Below are 25,667 nucleotides of genomic sequence, written 5' to 3'. Positions count from 1 at the left end.
GCTTTTTTAGTTGTATTCCTTGTAACAATTTCTTTTTCTGTCTGTTTTGGAAGCTGGAAAATTTCAACAGCATTAATATGCTTCAGTCCCCAGTCCCATCAGAAAATGTTTGCTCCTTAGACAGAATATGAATCACTGTAATGGACTAGCTTAGCTTCCACTTCTACATACTAATGGGAGATGCATGAAGTACCAACAGTGTGAAGTGAACACTTAATTTACATTTGGGCAAAAAGGGAATGACACATACAAAGTATTTGCCTTCGTTAAAGTGCTTTTGCACTTCTGTGAGCTTTGCTGATGTTACTTCATGGCATTTCCTTTGCTGCTGAAAAGGCCACCTTGTCAGGAACACTGGTGCTGGACTTTGAAGATCTGAACCATAGGACGTAGAGACATGAAAACAAAGACATACTGTGTTTATCTAATCCTTTCACTTCCCATCCTTCTTGGATTTGGAAATGGGACATTTAAGAGCAGAGGAGGTTCTGCGGAAGTAATGTGCATTCAGTTTTATGATTTACTCAGCAAGGCCTAGTCTTCCTTGGACTATTTTTTTTCATGCCTTCTTAACTAACTTGAATGTCTAAGAACATTTCCATACTACACTAATAATTGTATGGCATTTCCAAAGGTGCTTACAACATGAACTGGTAAAACAGCAGAGCGATTAAACCTGAAAACATTCTCACTGGATAATTTCTGATGAACTATCATTTCTGTTTTAGTTGCTGAACACTTTATGTGCTGCAGAACATTTTTTTGTATTGAAAATTTTCTATGGGAGTAGAGTATGAGCTGTTTTTCTTTTTTGAAACTGGCTTTCTGGAGCAGCTGTTAATCTCTCTCACACAGACCAACTAATGAAGAGACTGTGTCCAGCAGGTCAGGTACAATGGCAGACTTGGAAGGCAGAAAACTCTTTGTGCTCTTCAACACTACCTCTCTGCTACTATTTGCCCCTGCTGTGAAAAATAGCTATTTTAATCCAGATCCTGGAGGGGTGAAGGAGGCAGAATCATCTTCCCTGCACCTTTACCTGCAGCTGCTGCCACCAAATCATTAACAGTACTAACAACATAGTGATAAGCAAACACAAAGCCAAACCCTCAAGGAAAACTAATTAAAAAGGTTGCTCTTTACTCAGCTGAGCCCATATCACACTCAGGGGAACTTGCTGAGTGCCAATCAAAAAGTTAACTAAGTTCAACTGCTTATTAAAGTAACAAATATGCTTAATTAAAATTTTGAAAAATTATTTTCAATTAGGTAGTTTTTTCCTGAATTTTAAGTGTGAAACTTAAAAATTTCGGCAGGAATATTTCTCAAGTTTGATCTTCTGTATGAAATAATAATAGGAAGAATATGGCATGAAGCCCAGTTTGATCAAATTAGGACTAAGTCTGAAAACAGACATATGTTCTTCAGACAATGACTGAAGAATCTAGAGAAAAGAATGTCAGTAACTTTCCTGTTAACATAGGGCTCAAACTCAGTCATTACATTCACTTTATTAAACTGATATTTCACCTTAATTATAGAGGAATAAGGTGACTCACAGTGGAGGAATCATGAGCTCTGTTTCAGCACTTTTGGAAGCAGAGATCTGTAGAAAACCAGTAGAGTGGAGGATGACTGGAAAGGTATCCTTCACAATGAATGTCCTTCTCATTTATGATCAGTCATAACATTTCTTCAAACACTGCTGAAGTTGCAGATGATTTCCCATCAAAAATCCAAATTTTATGTCATATTTGTAATTAAATGTAAAAACTTTCCCTGAGACACAGTATATTGACTTGCCAGCTACGTTCTACCTCTATTTCACACCTTTCCAGTGTAAACACAGGTTTGACCTGTAAGAAGACATTGGCTTGGTTAGTAGTTGAGCTAGTAGTAGGTTAGTTAATTTGAAAGCTTTAAGAAACTACATTTGGGCATTTCTTAGGCGTAAAAGTATTGAAATTTGAGACATTTGAGACACTTTGCAATGAACCTTTTTCTCAAAAACCAAATCTCAGAACACAACAAAGCCAAATGCTACCACCTGCTCACTGGCATTTTAGGAAGTCTTAAATTTTGAATGCACACACATCCACCAGCCTTTTCCATCACCAAGACAGGGAAGGCAAAAGGAAAGCTGGCAATCACATCAACAACTCAGGGCTTATCCCCAAGAGCCTCTCTCTAACCACCAGGTCTCTGAAACTGGGAAGAGGAAAGAAGATAGCACAAAGGAAGTGCTAAAGTCTCTAGTTGTGTACAAACCCTCTTGACTTTTCATCTGATGCAGGAGTAAACAGAAGGAAGTGCTGATAAATGTCAGCACACACAGCAACACTGCCACCACCACACCTACCCTGTATTTCCCTCTTTCTCCATGTCTTCCAACTCCAGTGAAGAAAAACTAAACCTGGGATGCAGCCCCTGAGCAAGATAAACACTGGAGACACTAGTTGCTTTTGCAGTGTTTGCTATTTATCAGTCTCATCAGATATAACAAGGGGAGCACATAGTCATCAATTTATTAGCAGGGGAAGTGAGCTGCCTCCAGAAAGGCAACAGAAAGAAGGGTCAGGTCCTATTTATCAATATTTTGCCCCATATTCCATGTAACATCTGAAAATTCAGGGAATACATAATAGGGAATATCAGCTTTATCACTTAGAGTGAAAGGACTAGATCATCCATGATGTGGCAGGAGCCATTAGAAATAAGGAAAAAGTTGTGCCTTTTTTGCAAAAAAGGAATTCAAGGTCACTGAGCCCAAAAGACTCCCAGCCAGCTGAACAAGGGGATTTCTGCCAGAAAGCTCTGTTGCCTTTGAGTGACTTCTTTTTTCTACAGAAGCTTAAATAGGAAGATAAAGCTACACAGGCCAATTCTAGTCATGTAACCTTGAGGGAAGCAGCTTGAGGGCCTCAGCCAACCAAGGAGAGCTTTTCCAAACCCAAGTCAGCCACTCCATCCTTGTTAAGGGGACTTGACAGAAGGAAGCAGAGGTAGGGGAGGTCTTGGCTTCAAGGCTGTTGCACAAGAGGTCTATGAAAAGAGAAAGATCAGATAAAGGACTGTGCACTTTTCCACAAATCTAAAACTTTCTTGGACTCTGTGAGGGAAAAAATGAGTGGGAAGAAAGAAAAGAAATCAAAAAATCTTTGCTAAGCTCCCGTTACAGTGTTTAACATTGCTGTTGGATGAAGCAAAAACAATCAAAGTTTATGCAGACTGGTGGTGAATAAATCTAAGCTGCTCCCAGAGTCAAAGAATCCACAGTCATAGAGTCCTAGAATATCCTGAGCTGAAAGGGACCCACAGGGATCATCAAAGTCCAATTCCTGGCCCAGGTCTCACAGCTGAAAGGCAGCCAGAGGCAGGATCTGAGATTAGACACACAACCAGCCCCTCCCCAGATGAGTGGTCCCCTGGCAAGATACCAGTGGCAGAACCTGCTTACAACAGGTCAGACTGCACAACTGATTCACACTGTGACAATAAAATACAGCTTATCTACTCTGTGACTGCAAGGGATAACACAGGTGGCGTTTCACCTTGACTGCTGTGATAACAGGAACATAATAGAAATTCATCCTGAACACAATTCTTTCTGCAGGAATAGAGAGATATGTTAATTACACAGTGGTACTGCATTTGGATTCTAGCTATCCTAAATGATATTTTTAGGTCTAATTCATGTAAAATGAGGAGACAGTCTTTTGAAGGCACAGTAATTACATCTGGTCAAACTGCTACAAGAAAATCAAGCCATTATGAGAACAGGCTGGAGCCTAGGTAGATGCTTAGTGAACACAGACCAGAGCAGATTCACTGCCTGCTGTATTTCCAAAACAGCAGCAGAGATTATAATGTTAAATTCAAGTGAAGCTGATTCAGAGTAATTCAGTTAGGAGGTCATATGCTACACTGGTGCCACTGTCTAGTGGATAAAACTGTAATTGTAAAATTTATTTTTCTCTTTTCAAATCTTTAAGGTAAGACTGGAAGCACAGAATAAACATCAAATTAACATTATGCATACCATATATGACATTCATGAACTACTTTTATGCCAACAAACCTATGGTATATGTATCCTAAAAAAAATTACAAGAATTGTACTGTGGAATAATAAAAAATAAAGAGGGTCAGGGATGCTACTGAAAAGTATTAAAGCTTCCTTCCAAGTACAAATCTATGAACCTACAGATGTGTTATGTTTTATAGACTCTAGGTTTGATTCTTTCCTTCCTGAAAATGACTTTACATGATAGGAATTATGTAAAAGAGTCACTCCTGTCTCACATGAAAGGAAAGTCACAGTTTGGACACTTGAGTGAATGCTACCAGATCCTCTGATCCTCTCAAAGGGTTCTCCTGAAGCACCAGGAGAACAAATCATACTCATTTCCATTCTGTCTGGGAGTGCAAGGATTGCTTCTTACTGCACAAGTCCCTGTGTCCCTGAGCCCAAGAGGGACACTTCACAGGCTCCTAGAAGTCTTCTGTCTTAGGGAACTGCTTTGAAAGTAATCCCACAATAAAACATTTACTGATTTTATTGGTTAAAGTTGGGTGGGTTTTTTAAACAGTAAAAACAAAAAAGAGGAGTGCTTTTTCTGGATGCTTCCACAAGAAAAAATCTTTTCGTTTTTTTCTCTTCCATTGCTTCTCAGAAGAAGCTTGCTCAGGTGACAGGGATTAAAAATGTGCAATATCAAGAGAGATGCTTTTTAGGCAAAGACAAAAAATGAACAACAAAAAATAAGCTGTCACATTTGAGGTTGAGGTTTGTTTAAAACCACAGACTTTTCTTTTGACAGTTCAGTTTGTAAAGCCAAAAGGCACAAATTTCATCACTACAAAGAGTATTTAATAAAGGAGAGGGAGAAGTAGGGCTGTCTGAGCCTCCAAAGGATCCTTCCTGACCAAATTCCTATTTGTTTGGGACACCACAAGTACTGGGGCTGCTGCAGTGAGACAGGGAAAGTGGCAGGATACCAGCTTCAAATTAAGAGGATTCTCTAGGCCAAGCTTTCTGCATGGAACAGAGCTCTCCGTGGATGTTCTGATAAAGGAAGCCTTCAGATCTAAAAATATCCATAGAAGACACAAACAAACTCAAAGAGGACAAAACTGATTAGCAGTTTTTGCATTTGATTTTAAACTATGCTTTAAACTGGAAGTGACGTTTTGTTAGGAAGCCAGCTTTGCAATTTCTTTTATTTCATTTTTCTGACAAAACCCAGCAGCATGTCTTTTGCAGTTCTCTCTTATTTATTAATTTCATGAATAAAAGATTTTTCTGGTGACTAACTCACCCTGACTTTCTGGCCACCAATCCTGCCCTTTTTATTCCTTTAGGGAATGGATTTCCTTCCAAATTTAAATGGCAGGCCTAAAGAACACTTTAATGATGGCATGCTACACAAGCAGTACCATTCTTCCTCGAGGAGCTGATTTACCTGCCTCAAAAAAAACCCCAGTGCTTCAATTAAGGAATTTAAATTATTCATAAAGAGAAAAAAAATCCCACCTTTGCCAAATGCTGTCAGCCATTTCCTTAGATGATGCAAATAGGCACAGTAAAATAATATCATTTTTTAAACCAGTTAGCACTGAAGATGAGAAGAATCACCAGTCACAGCAAACTTGGAGCAAGCCAAATATTTACAAGACTTGGACAAAAAGGCACTTGCTTAGCTTGAAACAATAGAAATCCACTTTAATTCACCCTAAGACAGGAAGAGCCATCTCTCAGTAGATCTCAGCACTCCAAGTTACTTTAATTACATCAAACTTTGTTTTTCATTTTAACAACATATCTATGCCAAATACCCCCTGGTAAAATGAAGAAATCATGTCCCCAGTGAAGTCAATGACAAACCACACGTTCATTTCAAGAGATCCAAGATCTCAGCCCCAGTTTATTATCCTAAAATGAATAGTCAATTTTCACATACTATTACTCCACAACAATGCAGAGTTCAGTTCAAACACCATAGCCAAGGGCAGCCAGTGTCCTTCAGATCAATGCACAACCCTACAATAGACAATAAAGGAACAGCGTGACAATGGGAAATTTCTTTAAAATCCAGCACTTTTATCAGCCTTAAATAAGCTCTAGAATGAGTTATTACCTGTTCTCAAAAGCCACGGGAACTGGTGCCAGAAAACTCCAGCATAAAATGTTTTTCTGTGCAATAAAATTGAAGTAAGAAAGGCATTCATCACCTCCATTCTCAACTGAAAGTCCATGGACTCCCAGAATCTCATTTAAAAACATGTTCCCTCCATGCTGGGCGAGATAAAGGCCACAGAGCTCCTACCTGAGGGAAAGAAGAGACCAGTCACACTTGAGCCCTAGAATTGCTCTCACCTCCGTATCCAACTCACTGCCAGGAGGGATCTCTGACAGGGAACCTGTGTGCAGCTGCTTCATAATTGCTCCAAGCAGCATCTCAGCTCAGTGTTTTCCTACTCTCCTTTCCAGAGAGTGGGATTAGCTCTGGCCCAGGTGCACACTGGGGAAAGAGACCACAGGACAAGGAGGGAGAGTTCTGGGACCAAGCTTCCACCAAACTATTGGGCATCTTTTCTACATTCATGTTTTACTCTTGTGCACCGCAGAAAGTCAAATAATAAAAAGTTAAAAATGTAAAGTCCATACAGTAAGTCTTGTCCTGAAGTAAACAGTACAGCCATTAAAGAAAGAAGGTAAAGTATAAAGAAGAAAACACTGTAACAATGGCCACTGGACTATGTTAAGGGCTGGGAAGACTGAAATGGAAACATGTCACTTTGTTACATCCATCCCTACAAGACCTGCGAGCCCACAGCTTCCAATTGTGTCTGTATTGTCAGCAAATGACAGTTTTGCACTTTGTTTCTTTCATATTACTGATTTAGAGAGAGCACCGAAGCAATTTTAAACACGATTCTGTGCAGTAACAGTATTAGAGGGATTGCTGTGTGTCCATTCTGCAGAAAACAAAGCCAAAAAAAAAGATCTTTTAGACTTTAGCCTTGGCGTGTTCCATTTACACTTGGCATCACAAAATAATGAATGGGTGTCCTAACAGCAACAGAAAGGAGAGATGTCATTCCCTAGTAACTTCTGCTGGTGCATGGTGGAAGGCTTAGGTGAGATCCTGGCGAATGCTGTACTTGTTTTAGACAACAGTAATGCCAGATCCAGCTTCTCTTCAAAAGTACCCAAAGACTCTCAGAATGACACACACCTTCAGCATAGTTCTTCCATGAATGTACCTCTGTCACACTCAAGAGTCTCCCAAAACAGCGTGCTAGAAGAGCACAGACGACTCCAAGAACATGGGACACTAAGAAATGCGGCCGAGAAAAAATTTTTCATTATTTCAGGCTCCTTTTCACAGTATCATAGAACCATTTATGTTGAAAAAGACTCTTAAGATCATCAAGTCCAATCATTAACCTACTGCTAAACCACACCACACCTACACGTCCTTTAAATCCCTCCAGAGATGGAGACCCCACCACTTTCCCAGACAGCCTGTTCCAGTGCTTGACCAGCCTTGTGGCAAAGAAATTTTTCCTGATATCCAACCTACATCTCCACTGCTGCAATTTTTGTGACTTCATTTTTCCTTGTATCTTAAGGCCAGAACCTCGTGGTCCCACACGTTCAGAAAGCAGGAGCAAGAGAAGCCTTGATTTTCACAAGTAGTGAAATGGAGGATTTGGTGATTAACACTAATTTGAGGCTCAGCTTTCCTTAATCTAGTGACACCTGTGACTCTTGACAGAAGGTTGCTACAGCCCTTTCGGAGGAACATCTGGTCACTTTTGACTTCAGGTGTACTTTTGCACTGCTACCCAGTGCAGATCTGATCTTGCTACCCCAGTTGTGGAGTTGGTGTTTTAACTCCAGGCACCTAAGTGAGAGATATGGCACCCCATTTGTCATATCCTGGTTTTACATGTGCTGCTACAGGAACCTTTGCAACTAGGACAAAGGCTAAAATAAAGTGAATGTGAAATAAATATTCACTGAGAGCACAAGTAATAGGGTTTCATAGGGATTAAGTCAGGAAATTGGAAAACAGAGCATGAGAAAATATATTATTAAATTATGCATTTCTCTCGTCTTATGAATAATATAGATCTGAAATTGATAAACAAAACTCTAGGTGCCACCAGTGTTATTTGGGAAAAAAATAAATTGTAAATATTGCACAATCATTTCAGTATTATGGTAAAGACATCTTCACCTTAATGTTTCAATTTTAATTTACCTATTGTGCAATCTGTATGTGAAAAAAATATCATTATTAAATTATACTCCATAAATGTTCCCAGAAGATGTTGTATCAGCATAATTTAAAGGATCAGAATTGAAAATTAAACTTTCGTTTTCTATCATCAGAGTGTTGTGTTTTGGATGAATAAATGTCAGAAATTGCAACAGCACACATCAGTTACCATGGATATTCTTACTGGGCCCAATCATAAAGTTGCTCCCTGTAACAAAGATTAAACTCTGGCTCCACTGAAGTCACAAGGGGTTTTCCTCTCATGCTTCTGAAGGCACAGTCCAAAAGTAGGTGAAAGGATGAAGTACTATATCAATTAATCTTACATCGAGGGCAATTTTTCCTCCAGAGATTCTTAACTGATGGAATAACAAAATATTGAAAAATTAAGTCCTCTAAATGTGAATTCAAAAAACCTTCTAATGATCTCTCTATCACCTGTAATTAGAAATTATTGAATATTTGCAGTCTTTTTTCATCTGCTCTCATCCTATAGTGCTAACCCTGCAGATGTATGGTCAGGTGACTTACAAGTGTAAATGATGGCCCATAGGGGACATTTTAAACAGTGACTAAGTGTGAAAGAGATGAGTAAGTGCTAATGGGATTTTCAGAACCATTTTCAAACAAGAGTTGCATCCAACGAGATTCTGAAAAAGCTCACTTAGCACCTATCTGGAGTGTTAGCTTCTTGACTTTCTAAAAAGACCCACGTGAACAAACTTTATATGATACCTGTGGTGTACTTAGCACATGGATGAATGCGAGTGGAACCTACAAGAACCAGTCTATGTATTATTAATTAATTACAAAATGCCAGTGAACTGTGAGCCCAGAGCCAAGCAGGAAAGGTATCATGTGAAAAATGCTTGTGTATTTCTTTGCTCAGCCATGGGATTTTAGGCAGAACTAACAGAAGACAGGACAGAAGGGATTGAAGAACCACCATCCTGCTGTGACCAATTGACTTCAGGGGTTTAATTTCCACCTTTAGGGTATTAAAAGGGTATTAAAACATAAGCTTTTGCAGCTTTACCAATGATTCCATAATTGAGCTCAAAGTAGCTGTTTCATAACCACAGATTGTGACTGGAAGCAATGACAAAGTCATCAGCTGTGTGATCTCGGGCACTCACCACCTCCTCGGTCTGAAAGATCCTCTGTGTGGCCCATGCCTCTTCCTAAGCATTTATTTTGCTGCTACTGGCAAAGAAAGGACAGAATATAATGTTTTAAGGGAAGATTATGAGTTTTAACTGCTTGCCTTTAAAACAAGCATTAAAGACCAAAAACCCTGCTGGGTTATTAGCAAACTTCTGACTAACAAAAAAAAAACCCCAAAACCATAGGCCCTAACTGAGCTCAAGGGAGCTTCAGGTGAGAGTTCAGTTACACAGAAATTCTTCCTCTCTCTCAGTCCCCCTCTTATATGATTTTTATTAGCAACATTCTAAAACTTTGCCTTCAGCCAGTCTCTGTTACTCTTAGCTTCTTTTGCAACTGAAGCCTGCACTTCAGAAATACTGCACTTGTCTGGATATGAACTACATTAATGTAAGGAAAAAGGGGTCAAGATGGGATTATATAAGAAAAGCATACAGTAAACTAATTCTTAAGTCTTTTCACATCTCTTTTATGCTCCTCTGGCAGCCTCAGGCAGCTCCTGCCCTCTTTAAAGTTACCCTGTGCTATTAGGCTGTTGAAAAGGCTCTGGGGAGAAAAGGAATCTGCACCAGATGTCATTAATTGAGATCTACCATTTTCCTAGTTCCTCCAAATAAGCATCATGATAACTGTATCCCTCATTACAGCACTTCAGCAGGAAATAAAGCAAAAACTGCAGCACACCTAAAGGTAATACACCTGTAACTCCCACTTCCTAAAAAAAGGGCAAACATATTGATTTATCTATAAAGGAAAAGCAGCTTCAGTTCTGCAAACATTTTCAAAAACCACCTACCTGTCTTGAGAGACAGAGTGGCCAGTGGCTGCAGAAAGCTAGCCTTGGGAACTGGCAGAAAGTCAGAGCACTTACAAACCACAAGTGGCTTTACAGACCTTTGTGATATAAGCACTTCCAAGGAAGTGCTCCAGGGAAGGAGAGAGGATAAAAATGCAAAAAATAGCAAAGAGAGACATTCTGGACCCAACACAACTCTGGAAGGCTCAGGAAAGCTCTAGGACACATCAGGGGCAGTAAGAGTGCACTGCTCAGCACTTGGCCTGTGCACTGTGGGTTTTAAACAGTACAAGTCCCTGTATGAGATCTCAGCACTCAATTGAGCCACCTCCTCCATGACATGGGTGCCAGTGGTCTGAAAGGCTGTCCTGTGCCACCATGGTGGCAGGGCAGGGGGATCTCTGCAACACTCATTTCAGAGGCAGCGTCAAGACACTCACATACACGTTTTTTTTCGGAAGAGCACTTGCTGTATCCTTTGGGAGCATTCCAGAGCAACAAGAACTACAAATGTCCCCTTTCCCACTCCTAAGAAAGCAGAGATAAGCCCCACAGAAGGGTCTTGCGAGTTTTCTTGGGCACTTGGAGGAATAAAGGTACATCGCCTCTTGTTGCACAAACACCAGCCAGTTTTTGACAGTGTTGGTGCAGCTTCCAGCTCTCTAAGCAAGAAGAAGCTTTATCATCTGCAGCATGAGAAGGATGTCAGGATTCTGCTCATGACTAATGACTTCATGCTGTATTGCTTCAGGACTACACCTTGAGTTAAATAACTTCTGAAAATTAATTGAAGAGTTACCCAAGCAAGAAGATGGTGAAAAGCTTCGGGACTGCATCCTGCCTTTCTAGATGCACATCAATATCTGCCCCAATGTCTGCCTTCAGCTTGTAGCTTCTGGTGCTGTGAGATGTGGACACGGGGAAGGGATGGAAAGAAAAAAAGAGAAGGAGGAAAAAAAAGAAAGGAGAACCACCTGAAAAGAGAGATAAGTAACTGGGGACATTACAAAGCTGGCTTGTGCAGTAAAAAGCCCAGTGTATAGAATCAATTGAAGATTTCAACACAAGGGAACGAGGGTCTCATTTCAGCTGCTGATCAGTTTAGATTCAGGGCCACAATAAGAAAGGCTACGTTCCATGGCTGCACCTCCTGATTATTGAGAACAATTTCTACTTAGGAGTCTTTGTTTAGTTAAGATAGATCCCATACACTTAGTGATTTTTTTTACCTGATGAGCGCAATTCAGACAAAATTCACAATCAGAGATCATAATAGCTTTCACACATTAGCAGATGTCAACAATCCCTCTGGTTCACAAAATCCAATACATTGAGAAAAAGGTTTTGAAAGCATATGGCCCTGAAAACAAGGCAAACAGGAGAAAACTCCCAACTAAAAAAGAGAAAAGGAAAGTTTAAGGAAAGGTCAGTAGTTACAGGCACCCACACTTTAAAAGAGGAAAAACAATCAAGTAGAAAGAACAGCAGGTGCTGATATTGCCAGAACTGCAGCTTATCCTTAACCGTTCTATTCACTGGAAAGCCAAGAGTTGTCCATCTCTGATCCCTGGACACCATCAACAGCTGACACTGAAGCATGACATTACCAAAGACTGCCTATGTCAGGATAACTGTCTCCCATTTATCTTCTCTGCCATCAGGAATCTGTTCGTGCAGATCCCAAAACAAAATCTGGCAGAGAAACTGAATCAGAATCGAAACAGCCAGAGGAATAAATTCTTCCCCTTTCTTTTGGACAAAAGCAGGTAGTGAGTGACTGCTGAATTTAGCTAATAAAGCAGTTATGTGTGCAGTGTTCTCCCGCATTCAAACAAACAAGGGTCATTTTGGTTGCTCTTAAGCAGTAACACGAAATGTGCAAATGCAAAATCTGTGTAGTACAAACCAAATAAAAAGTGTCTAAATGGGCAGTACAGTGTTTTTCTCAAACTCCATATGGCCAGCCCATTGTAGCAGATCCTCAGCTGATTTAAACTGCAGCACTGCTGACATGGAGATGAGCAGCAGCAATACACATCTTCCCACATGCTCCTTCCCCAACACATATGGTTTGGTCGTTTACACGGAGGAGACAGAAAAAGGGCTGCAGGCTTGTGGGTTTGCCAACAGTTAATTATTGAAATGAGAAATTCTGCTCTCAAGGGTGCAGAAATGACAGTTGCTCTTTATGCTGGGACCAAGACAGACATTCTCTCCTACAGCCATGAGAAAATAAAGGTAAGACCTCTGTACCTGGCAGTAAATGAACACCATCATTACGCTGCTGCCAGGCACTGGAAATAAAAAGCTGGCCATGACCCCTGACAAAATCTTTAATAGTTCTGTGATCCCTGCATGCCTCCATTTCTTTCTTTTGCTTTAGCTGTTTAGAAGGGGTGACGATGGACTAAATGGTTGAGGTAAGAGCTCAGTGCCCATGTGATGTGTGATAGACCATTGGGACAGACAGTGGCCCTTCATAGCTAGGAAAGATCTTATGGTCTGCCTCAATCAGTCAACCCATACTCCTTCCCCTTCTCCCCTGGAAAAATGAAAAAAGGAAAAAAGCAAAGCATATGCTGCTTTTGAAGATGAAAACAAGAGGACGGGTTTCAGCAGCAAAAATGCTGCATTGTAGTCTCTTCTCTCAGGGCATTTGCACTCTGACCAAAGACACACACCTGTAGCACTAAACCTGCATTATATGGGAAAACTGTTGTTTAAACATGTCTTAAAATGGCTTTTTGTGGTCTCTTTGCAAACACATGCTTCTTCTTCCCAACATCCCCCACGACAAGTGTTATCCTATGCAGGAATGTCCTGAGGAGATATTCTGAGGTGTTCTCATTGGCCCCTTTTAACCCCTTCCTATTGGTTGTTAACCCCTTCCTGCAACCTGTAATTGGTTACTCTGTGAATCCTCCTAACCCTATAAATGTAACCCCCCCAACAAACTCTCTCTTGCCTCCTCTCTGCGCCGGTGTGCTGTCTCTGTACCTGCCATGGGACCACGTGGGTGGAAGGAGGGGAGAGCACCTCTCCCCTCCAGGCTCAGGACCTGAAGAAACCCCTGGTGCTGGAGTTCCCTTTCCCTATCCACCTCAAGCCATCGGAAATGGTTCCTCAGATGGAAATGGAACTAGAACTGGGCCGCCCCACGCCGTGGGGGGAAAGGGATCCAGACACACCCATCATCATCAGACAGCCAATATGTGCTGGCCTGTTTACAGAGAAAAATTACTCACCTAGCTGAAGGTTCCCTGCTGTGAAACTTGATTCTCCTTAAGGGTAAGGGAAACTCATTCAGAGTTGATTTAGTTCTTCCTGGTGGAGCCCTGAGAGCAGACCGGTGATATGAGTAACACCCAGCAGCTGTGTCAAAGGAACCAGGCCTGACAGCACAAGAGGGTAATTCACCTTCAGCCAAAGCAACACCAGGCCAGATGTGTGGGGCATTATTTAAAGGGACTTTAAAGGTAGAGCTCTGATGAAGAATTTGCAGAAAAAATTAAACATCCCTCCTCATCTTTGCACTTGGACTATATCTAAATGTTGCAAATTCTTCCTGCATAACATCTCTTAAAATATCGACTTGCAAGATCACACAGTCAAAATCCTCAACCAAGCTCATTCAACATTCAGCTGTGCAATCTGACATCCTCTTCCTTGTCTGATGAACATAAAGGCTTTTCCTCACCTGTCCTTGACTCCCATCACACTGTTTTTCTGCTTCTTCCCACCTCTCTATCACAAACGTATGCTCCTTGTTTTCACTGCCAAGGCCTTGGCAAAGCTATCCTTTCCCTTGCCATCAGCTCTTACACAAACATCCCAGGTTGCAACCAGCTCTTCAAACCCCTCAGCAGGCTTGGGGCACAGCAGGGCCGGGGAAGTGAACACCCTGCTCAGGCAGAGCAAAGCTGGGACACTTCCACAGCGACAGCACTGATGACATCAGCTACTCCTAATACCCCAAAAATGCCTTTTGCACCGGGGTGATGATTTGCAAATGGAGTGAGAAGGAATCAGGCCTGTCTTCACCCTGACAGCTCTCCAGTTGTGCATCACTGTGGCCATTTCTGCCCAAGGCAGGGTTCTTGCCATGCAGGACCACTTGTAAAATCTCTTTTGCCCTGTCTATAGTATTCCCTCAAGCTTTTCATCCAATGCAGTCATAAATATGTCTGATATTCCTCCCTGGGTAACATTTGATTGCCATGGCATTCTTCCAGACCTGACCTTGTATCTTTTGAGTCTGTGGCAATGGACTCCAGGGAAAATTCAGCTTCAACTCCACTGTAGCACACAGACTATTTACAAATATGCAACTGTTAAGAGAGACAAGTGCATTCAGCAATTCTGTATTTTACTACTGAGGAAAAGGGGACAAGAGGGATGGCAAGGCATCTTCCAGTCACAAAAATTAATATTTAAAATAACATTCAGAAGTCAGGTGTAAAATTCTGGAAAAAGTCACAGATACCAGCAAGGCCAAAGTGTTATTCCAGGCAGCAAAGTCTGGAGTTAGACTCCAAAACGGTCTACAATAATCAGATGATGCAAATCCCAGCACATGGCATCAGAGCCAGGCTGCCAGCACAGGGACTCTGGGCACCACCCTCTCCCTCTCCAGACTGTATCCCCATCTGCTGTGAGTTGGCCATGGGCAGCAGCCTCTCCAGAGCACAGAACCATCTGAAACAAATGCTCACAGATGACATATTTTATTTCCAGCATCTACTTTTTCCTTTTGTAAGTTGTGCAGGTGCCAGGCAGAGAAGCTGGAGTCAAATGACAAGTGAACTTGGGGCAGACTACCAACTCTGAAATACTCAAAGATGTGTAGGCTGTGTACAATTCCCCATGGAAGTGTACAGGGAAACTGCTGATTTCTAATATAATCACTCGTAAGGAGAAGACGAACTTAAAAAAATACCACCAAACGTAAAACTGCCAAATCAGAGTCTTTGTTAATATTTGCCATAATAACACAAATAAGCAACTGATATAAATGTTTTTTTCTTAAATTTTGGGAGTCTAACATTCCTAGAAAGGAAGCTGATCTTGACCTGAGTCAAAAGAGTTTTTGCTGTAGTCATTGACTTAAGAGCAACAGTCACACCTGGCAAAGGACAAAATAAATGAAAAAAACAATTGTGTTCATTTTTACACTTGCATCATGGTTTGAGATAGCACCCTAATTATCAAATTCATCCAAAAATATCAGCTTCTGTAACATTCATCTACAGAACTATCAAGCTTTTGCTTTCAACTCAGTGAAGCTTTTGGAAAGACCTTTACCATTCCTCATTCAAAAAGTAAAATAGTTTCATTTCTATTCTTCACTTAATCCCGAGGAGAAAGTTGATAGGCTTATCATCAATAAAAATAAAAAATAAGTGCCATGTAGTCCTTTTACCTAAAATAATCTGTGCAGTCCGATCCCAGTGTTGTATTTTCCAGCATCTCTATAACAGTTTAGGAAGAGCAGTAATCACAGCCAAGGCCTGAAAGCTAGTTTTCTGGCAATTTTCTGTTTCAATGCAGAAAATATAGAGGGCTCAAATGAAGAACAACTGCTACACTTGGCCTGGATATGCTGTTGATGTTCTGATATTTCCATTTTATAGTTTTAATAGGTGTTTCTATAGCTTTAGTAGGTGTTAAAATAACGGCATCGCTTTCTAGCAGCCTAGACCCTCACACCAGCCATAATACTGTCATCTAACATTCATTTCACTTACTGCAAGTAACAAGAGAAGGATTAGACACTTTTTTTTTTTAAATTAGGAAAACCAGAACTGCTTAATAACTTACATTAAATTCCTGGTGTGGAAACTGCTGCAGTAAAACTTAACGGTGGGAAAAGACTCAACAAGAGAGAATGATTTTGTTTGAAGTAGCTGGATAAGTTCATCTTTATATTTCCTAGCAAGATAATGAATGAGGAACAAAACACATTTTTCTGTGTTTCCCAGCATAGCAAATGTCTCAGTGAGCAGTTGTGTTACTGACAGCCCTGGAAAATTACAGATTTCAAAATGAAATGTGTCTAACCATCACATAACAGAGTGAAGACCACAGCAGTGAAGATATTATCTCTACTGTACTGAAATCACAGATCTCACTGACATCCTATTCATCCTCAGCCACGAACCACACACACCAAAGTTTCTGACAACCAAGTACCAATTCCTTCTCTTGCCTCACTGTTCAACTATTGCAATCTAGGAGTTTAGGGGCACTTGTATTGCTTTTCCACTGAGCTAAGAAGAGTCTGAAAGGGAGCATGTCATGGTGTTTCACAGGAAGACCAGGAATCTCTGATTTGACTCCAAGGAGAGAGCTGACAGTTGTGGTGGTGAAGGGAAGATAATAATTTCTGTGGCATCATGTTCTTGGAGCTATTCGTGCAGAAAGCACCAGTGATAGAAAAAGCCAAAGTTGCTTTAGAGCTAGCACTTATGCCTGAGAGTGATATGGCAGCCTAATTAACTGTATTTAAAATGTAGCCAGTCTAGGGGTTGAAAAGTCAAGTCAAATCTCACAGGACCCAAAAGGAAGGACTGTGCCAGCATTCACTGAATAACCATCATGTTTTCCACCAGGTTAACAGGCAGCTGTGCCAGTGCTGCTCAGGCCTCTTCCACAGCTTGTGTCTCCAGAGCAAGAGCAGATTTCATGCCCATTTACAGGGCAGTCCCTGCAGTGTTCCCTGTGGATATGTTTCTCCCATCTCAATAGCAGTAAGACACTTGTGTGGGGACAGGTGGGAGCAGAGGTGGGTATCAGTACCCTTAGAAAGCTGATAGCAGCATTGCCCTGACTGCTGCACTTCGCCCCCACATCACATGGGATGCTGTAGGCAGACAGCTGGAGTTCTGTATGTGTGCTACATGCAAAGGCAGTTGCACTGACCTTCCCTTTTCGTTACTTGATTGAATTCAGTCACAGACAAAACAGAGGAATCTACATGTTCCCTTTTGTTCAGAAGCTGCGTCTTTTCTGAGCCACACTACATACATAATGTCTGTGGGGTAACCCAGAACAAAGAGTGAGCGTAAAACTGCACCACAGCCAACACACCAGCAGGGTTAAAGTAGTACAGGGGTTAAGATCACTGGAAAAAGTAAGAGGGGTGGCAGATTTTCTCACTGAACTCTGAATCTTTCTCTATCTAGGCTTTCTCAGTGTTACTCTGAGCTAGAGAGAAAGAAGCTTCCTGTGCCCAAAACCTTGCATTTGGAAGCACTGCGCCCTGGCCAGCACTTGCACACTTGTTGGCACTCTCAAGCCCCAGCACAGCACAGCAGAACATAGGACACTTGCAATGCAGACACAGCTGGCTGCCACACAATCCCATTTGTTCTCTGCACTTTGCAGGAAAACTTGTGCCACACTGGAGTTCCACACTGACACCAGAATGAGGTTTGCTTTTCTACAGAGAAATGGTTTTGCCATATGTTCTTGCTGTGGGCTGCATCATTGCACTGGGAGACAAACTCAGGACCTGTGCAGAATTTCCTGAGCCTTTCCCTGCTGCATTACCAGCACCACAAAGCAGACACCACTTTGGGTCAGCTTTTCATTCCTGTTACAAAGCATAGGATGACAATGTTTAGGCATTTACAAATGGATTATGAACCTGAAGTAAAATGCTACTGCTGACTTTTGTGACTCCAGACAATTGCAGCAGACACTGGTTAAAGCTCTCAGCAGTTGCTATATGCTGGAATAAAAAAACATAAGGAACACAAATTATATCTTAAAAGAACACGGATTGCCAAAAAAGAGTACATGCAAAAGTCAACATATTAGAAAGCTGTACAACAAACCACAACCACACAGCACATTGTTTTACGTGACTACTAACAAGACTTGATATCAATACTGTATTCCAAGAGAAGACTGTCCTTTCTTTCAAGGCTTCTAGCATTTGCACAAACAACTCTTCATAAATGACTGCAGGATCCCACTGTATACTACGCAATCTGCTGCAGGAAAACATGACTTACGTACTATCTTGCTTTTAGTATTGCCAAAACCTATGTTCTGTTCCACAAATATACTTAGAAGATCAGAACAAAGGTAACATTTATAGAAACAGTAAAGGGACTGGTTTGTTGGCTGGTCTTCAATAAGTTAGAGATTATTTCTGTTGTCTTAATCTTCAACCAAAATATAAAGGATCAGAAATTTGCAATGAAGAATTAATTCAAGAACAAAGTAAAACAACAAACCAACACCTCCCCAGCCCTCTAATCCACCAGTCTGGCTTTGCAACATGCTTGGTTGCACTATGCAGGAAACCATTCCAAATCAGTTTATTGATTTATTCTGGTCTTCAAAGAGAATTATAGTTTTAAAGAAATAAATGGATAAACAGGCTTCTCTTTAATTTCTCGAACACTTACTAACAAATCTGCCCATGTACAAGAGAAATATGCAGGGCGTAGAAGAGTTCAGCATTTTTAGGTTAAAAACAGGCCTTTTAGTATTAGAGATACTTGTGTCTTTCCCACTACAGCTGTCTGCAGACACTGCTCTTTTCTGGCTATCATTAAGTTATTAAAGCTGCCACTTGCAGTCAGTGCAAAGGGATATCTAAAAAAGGAGGTCAGTGCAAATGTCAAATACTGGTGTCCAGTTACTACCTAGACAACAAACTCGGGAGCAAAGGGTGTTTGTCAACCTCCCACAGTTAAAACTTAAGTACAACATTTTGGAAGCAGCTCTTAAATCTCAGTAACCATCCCCGCTTTAAAAGCTTTAGTGGAAAAGATTTCTCTCATAGCACATCTAATTGAAACAGGAGTATTCCCATCATGAAGTGTGGCTGAAGGAGTGTAGCATGAATTGGCAATAGCTTAGATCTTAGTCTCCTCTCAGAGATTCCATTTCATTGATTTCAACTAAATTACTTCTGATTTGTGCTATTGTAACAAAGAAAAAAAAAAGAGCTTTCGTCTTGATTTTGCACCACAGAACTCAATAGCATTTATGCCGTTGACTGCAGTGAGTGCCAGAATCAACTCAGCACCTAAAGAACACCGTTTTTAGAAGATCCTGTAAATCTATTGCAGCTCCCTGGGAGCAAAGACCCAGATGGCCAGTTTCTGCTGACATTTTTTTTGCTGTCCACGGTTTGGTCTGAAAACATTAATAATGAAGGGTGAGTCTTAAAAAAGAAAAAAGTTATCTTGGAAATGTCTCTCCCACCGAGCACAAGTAGAGTGAAAGTGCTGATGTGGTTCCTTTGCTGGGCACTGAGGGAGCTATGCGGGACTTGATCCTGCAAACGCCACATGCTAGTTTTGCTTTTATCACCTGCTAGGAGAGTCATTTCATGAGAGAGCAACAAGGCTGAGTACCAGTAATGAATCCTAGAATCCATGTGATGAAAAGAAGGAGATGTAGAGAGTAGGTAACAGAGCCTGAAACAGTCATTATGCTTGTTCCCAGATGTGACCGTGGCTGGACCCTGAGCCGACTGCTGCTTACAGTGAAACTGTTACATCTTGCGCTACTTAGCCTGTATGAATATCCATTTGTTTTCTAATAAATAGAGGGAAAACCAGTATTTAAATAATCATAAAACAAATTGAGTGACTCAGCCCAGTGTGTTTTCTGGAATCTTAACAATTTACTACAGCTAATGGTCCTTGCTTTCACCTCACACCATTAATTTTCAAAGTCACTATTAATCTCCAAGAAAAGCATTGAGCTTTGATTATTATTGCTTAATTACATGGAAAAATAGACAGACTGTTAATATTAATTTGCTTTACAACAGGCCAACTAAGTTATCTTCAATTCTCAGTGCATTCTACAGCTGTCATTTTATGCCAAGTAATAATTAATAAAATTATTAATTGAAACAAAGCTTTTTACCAGTGAGAAAAATCTTTATTTGAGCTCATGAACACTCATATTTTACTACCCAACTCCTATTGTATTTTGTTTACCATATGTGAGCCCTCAAGGTAAAGCCATTGCAAGCTTTACCTTGACATTTCTATGTAAATTGCTTCAAGTTATGCATGGAAATCTCATAAGACAGGTTCTGCCTTTCAGGGAAAAGGGAGAATGTTCTTCTAAAGACTCAGAGGACAAATTTAAGACCAAGGTCATGAGAGCAAAGGTGGACTTAAATATTTGAAGTCAGAGAAGTCTAACTTCTCAGAGAAGCAGGGAACTCTTTACATAGTTACGCACTTACGTGGAAATGTCAGCTACCCCCTTGGACTGTAGCTTTCCAGAAGCCTTCAGGGCAAAGCTTGGTGAAAGTGGCCTATTTTTTTAGTCAGGAAAAAAATATTTTCATAACTTTCCACAGTCAGTCAGTGAACCCCTAAGAGGCAAAAAATTTCTGAATTAATCGAATAAAAAGGCAGTTTTTTGAATGTACTTATCAGGTAAAACATGGCAAATTTTGTTTGTGTGTCAATGCCTGCATAAAGTCTTCTTTTGCTCTTCATCACTTAGAATAGAAAAGAGGTAAGCTTTGAGATACTCAAAATCTCTCTATATTTCAAGAGGTCTCCTGCCTAAGCAAATGAAGGGCAAAAGCAAGGGGGAAACAGAACATTCTCAGCTGCATTCAGGTGGATTTCTTCTACAATATTAGTAGCAAGGCTCCTGTTAGTCACAAACACTCAAACAATGAGGGGAGAGTAGGACAGCATTAAATCACAGTCCTCACAAGAGTCAGAATTGGTTTTTACACAATTCCTATTTTTCCATCATTTGTGTTGTACATATAATCTGAATGATAGAGAGGTGGACTGTAAAGGACTTCTGGAGACTCCATCATTGATGCAGTATCAAATGAGTTGGCATTACCAGATGCTCATCTGCCATGCTCCTAAAAGCCCCTAAGGGCTCATACAACCTCCCCAGATCTCTTATACCCTTTCAAATCCACCATTGAAATGAGGGCACTTAGCTATTTCCTAACCAAAACAAGCTAAACAGCAGCACCAGTTCAATGCCTTGCTCCTTAGCCCAGCAGTAACACAGCCATTACTATTCTGTCTCCAACAACCATTTCAGTATCGGTAAACATAACCCCTGTCCCCTCAACCCCCTCCATCCACCAGTCCTCTTCAGCAGAAACCAACCCTGTTCCTTCATAGGTCACATTCTCAAAGTCTTATCATTTCCCAGCTGTCACTGTATTTGAACCATCTTTCACTATGTCAGGATCAATTTGTCAGCCCTGGCAAAGGCTGTGCCACTGTCCTGGTGAGACATCACGAATATGCTGACCAACAGATTGCCGCTCTGGCCATCCATCTTCCAAGAGAAGCAGCTGAACAACGTTCTCCTCAAAGCCAGGCAGTGTTTACATCTGAGTGGCTGAGCCAACAATTCACTTGAACATATAATAATGTTATTGATTTATTATATGTTAATTCTTGTTTGTAAAATAAGATAGGATGAGGAATGCTACTGATGAAAGCTCTGCAGTGGAAGACGACACACTAAGATTACAGATGATTCTCCTTTTAATGAAAACATCCCTCTTATTTTTCTTGAGGTTTCTTTCTTGAAATGGGGAGAAATTGCTCATTCCTGCAATTGCTTTCTGTTGTCAGATGAAGTACACTTTCCTCCCTCTCATTATCAAAAAGCACATTCACTTATATTTCTGCTTTAACTTCCTTCAGAGGATAAAAGATGACAACAGCAAGCAGAGAGCAAATACTACATCAAACCAGAACTCAGCCCATTTAATTCAGCTCGAGAACACAGGAGATTTGAAGTGAACAATTTTTGTGACACAGGGAGTAATGAAAAGCCAACAACATGAAATGGAATTCTTTTACCATTTCAAGCAAGTCTGACAAGTTTTTGGGTCACATTCTATGATTTAGATTGACTTTTAGAAGCAGAACCCCAAATCTTTGTCACTGAAAAAGAAAGGGTATACTTCACCTTCAGCCAAGTTCCCTAGCAGAAAAAAACCAAACATGGTTAGGAATTCTTGGCAATCTCTAGACCGAATCCCACACACTGTTTTTACTGCATAATTTCTAAATTGTTAATATATTATAGTAAAATTCAAGATCTAGGTGTTTTCACGGCATCACATTTTACTACATATCACACATGGCAAGTGAGCTATTCCCTAAGTTACAGTATATAAAGCAAAGAGCCCCAAGGAAAAGCCAAAAAGCATACTGAGATCATACTGAAGTATCAGTATTTCAGGAGGAAAAGTGAGAAAGGAGAGAGATTTCCCTCTCTCCTGTATGCTTACTCCTTTATCATACCAGAACAACGAGCACCAAAATCACTTTGATTCTAAGGACAAAACTTTAGGTCAGATTCACTATCGGTGGATTAGTATTTCACAATTCTCCCCTGTATCTCCAGTGCTGGATGCTCCTTTCTTTTCTTTCTCTATCTCAGTCTTGCACATCCCAATTCTCTGCCCAACCACAAAATACTGAATCTTCCACAGATGTCTTTATCATGATGGCAAATGTGACCCTATGTGCACTGTTTCTACTGCCTGAAATGTTTTTCTCTCTCACACTGTCCTTCTCTCTTTTCATCTCAGTTGAACAAATCTCCTTTACCTTTTACTTCTAGTAACTAAAAGCCAAGGCAGAAAGAGACGAACTGACCATAGGATGTCTTTAACTGTAGAGCACTGGGGGTAGAGTCAGTGCATAAGAAAGTTGACAAGTATTAAAGCTCTGGTACAGCAAACAGTTAGGCATGTGATTCGATCTTTGTACTGAATATATATTTAAGCACTGCCCAGACTGGGGAGTGCAGCTATCTCACACTGGGGGAGAAAAAGATAAATACAAGCCTGAAGTACAAAAGGCCAACACAGCAATAGAGCATGCCTTAAAAATACTTTCCTGGCACACCCACATTGCTAACCACGAAGCATTAAAACTAGTCAAATTTTTAGGACATCTCAGGGGCCAAGATTAACTTTATAACATACAACCCCATCGCTCAGCTTGTTCATACAATGGCTTTTTTTGTTTGGGATTTGTTGTTCTTGTTGTGTGTGCATTTGCTCAAAAGAGCTCTGAGGAGTTTGAGGTGCTTACACAGCACCACTGACAGAGAGTTCGTGTGCCATGGTCCATAAAGATTACTCTTTTAGTCTCCAAACCTCACCACTCCATAAAGAAGCTATTTACCAGTTCTTAGAGCTGCAGAATTCTTCTGCCTGCTCAAATGGCAGAATTTGTCTCTCAAATGACTGTAAAATAACCAGCTCTTTCTTCTGATTAAAATCACTGACCCCTAATAACTAAGCTTTGGCCAGTCACACAGTGACAAGGGTTAGACATTGTGAATACAGTCTAAAAGACAAAGAAGAGTCAGGCAGATGACGCAGTTTTAAACTCACACTTGGTGATGTGTGTAAGCACTGTCAGGGGCACATGTCCCTTTACTAAACCACTGCTATGCAGTGTTCCACTCCTGCCTGTTCCATCAGCCTGCTACCCCCTGTTAGCCCCCAGCTCCCAGTGCAGGGTTCAGCAGGGGTGCCAGGGCGCAGACTCAGAGCCAGCACACTGGGGGGGTGGAGGCACATCACAGCTTAAATCCCAAATAAAGCATATTCCTGCATTTACAATCAACTACTTCCAATTGTTATGTGCACATTTCAGAAGCCACAGCAGACTTGCACACTGCTGTCAGCCCATTTGTTCCTGTTCCAAGTCTATCTCACTGTAGCATTTGTTTCATGCTGCCACTGAGAACATGCTTCAGCTGTCTTGCTGTTACTCAGTCTCAGTACAAGCTCTCTCCATTAGGTCAACAAGGCATGACCAGCCCGAGGTTCCTCAAGGCCCTGTCCCTTCACAGATCTCTAATTATGCACAAATCCCAGTGTAATTCTCCTTTACTCTATACTCCAGCAATAGGAATAAATGCTTCCCCTTCTTCACCAGCAGCTGCCTGGGAAGGACTAAATAAGCTCTTCACATATTTTTTAACTGAAATAAAGCAGCCAAGTGGTAAAAATAACAAAGCACTCCACCATGGCTAAAAGGAAGCTGGAAGACCTCAAGGGGAGAAGTAACACCTACATTTGCAGAGGCAGGGGGGCACAGAGGATAGGACACCCAACCAAAAAAAAACCCTTGTTTCACAAGGGTCCTACTCAGCTACTGCTTCGCTCCCTGAAGACCACTGGAAAAAACTAGAAAAAAAGAAAGCAGAGACTGATTTTTCATCCAATTTATTCTGTAATTTACTTGCTGAAATTGGTCCCTTTTCCCTGATCCTTTCAGGATTGCTTTGTGAAATACAAGAACATTAATTTATTGAAGTGATACAAAACAGAGGGCCAAAGAGTCAGACATGTTAGACCTTTTGCAGATTTCAAACCCAGGAAGCAGTAAAACCAGAGAGCCAAAAATCAAGCCTTTTTTTTTTTCTTCCACTACACTGGTTCATTGCATGACCCTGGACATGCTTATGGAAGATCTTTCCTTCTGGATCCTTCCCAGATTGCAGGCAACAAAGTAAGAGCCTTAAGTGACAGCATTTGTGATAGCAGTTTGCAGGGAAAAAAATCAGATTTTTTGATACCATGCTCTAAGCTCACCTGAAGAGCAGCAGGACCTTCTAAGCTACATGTGGCCCCAGAGAGGTGAGCCTGACCCTGCACAGCCACAGTGCTCATGGCGCTCCTCTCACTGCATGGCCCAGACCACAAGGGGTGTAAAGTCACCCCAGCACAGCTCTGGGTAACAACACATTCACCCACCAGGAGCTCCCTTTATTCTCCCTATTGGTACATCACAACTGCTTCAGACAGAGTGTGTCACCCGCCCCAAAGATGCTGTAAGTTATAGAATTCCTTAGCTTCCACTTCTAGTGAAAAATCTGAGGTGAAAATGAAAGGAGTAAGAAAATATAGCACTTACAACACAGGGGTTTGACATTTCAGGGTGAATTCTTTTCATGGTGCTGGTTACAAAGTAGATCAAAAGTATATGCTCAGTTTTGATCCTAACAACATAAAACTCATTATACTAAATCATTTCCCTGTGGAGAGATTTCAATATATATGAAACTGTCAAAAATCTCCATTATACACATAAAGGATACTATGTTATTTACTGAAATAAAGGGGAGAAAAAAGTAATATAAAACCTACAGAGAAGTGGGAAAGATAAATGAACATCTACCACAGAGGCTGGGCAATTCCTAAATGGTAAAGGGTCAGAAAAAATCTTCATGTTATATTGTGAAGCATTTCTGTTATCTTTGTGACTGAGTAGAGCACAGGGACTGCTATCAATAAATGTCCATATATGTTTTATTGTCTGGCTCACTACCAGCCAATTTCAATTTTCGCTGACTTGTTGAAGAAAAAAAAAAAACCACCAAAATAAGTAGACCTACGAACTACACAGGGGGAGACTACTAAGCAC

General features: G+C 40.9%; 1 long non-coding RNA gene across 9 annotated transcripts in view; it reads right to left on the bottom strand.

Annotated features, from left to right (window-relative positions):
* Nucleotides 1-25,667, bottom strand: part of LOC127476888 (uncharacterized) — a 554,098-nt gene that overhangs the window by 466,778 nt on the left and 61,653 nt on the right. The window lies entirely within an intron of this gene.

This window comes from Manacus candei, unplaced genomic scaffold (assembly GCF_025592945.1).
Source record: "Manacus candei isolate 608988 ecotype Guabito, Panama unplaced genomic scaffold, ASM2559294v1 h1tg000050l, whole genome shotgun sequence".
In the NCBI taxonomy this organism is placed as follows: Eukaryota; Metazoa; Chordata; class Aves; order Passeriformes; family Pipridae; genus Manacus; species Manacus candei.
Note: the sequence above shows the minus strand (reverse complement) of the source record. Positions and strands in the feature narration are given on the sequence as shown.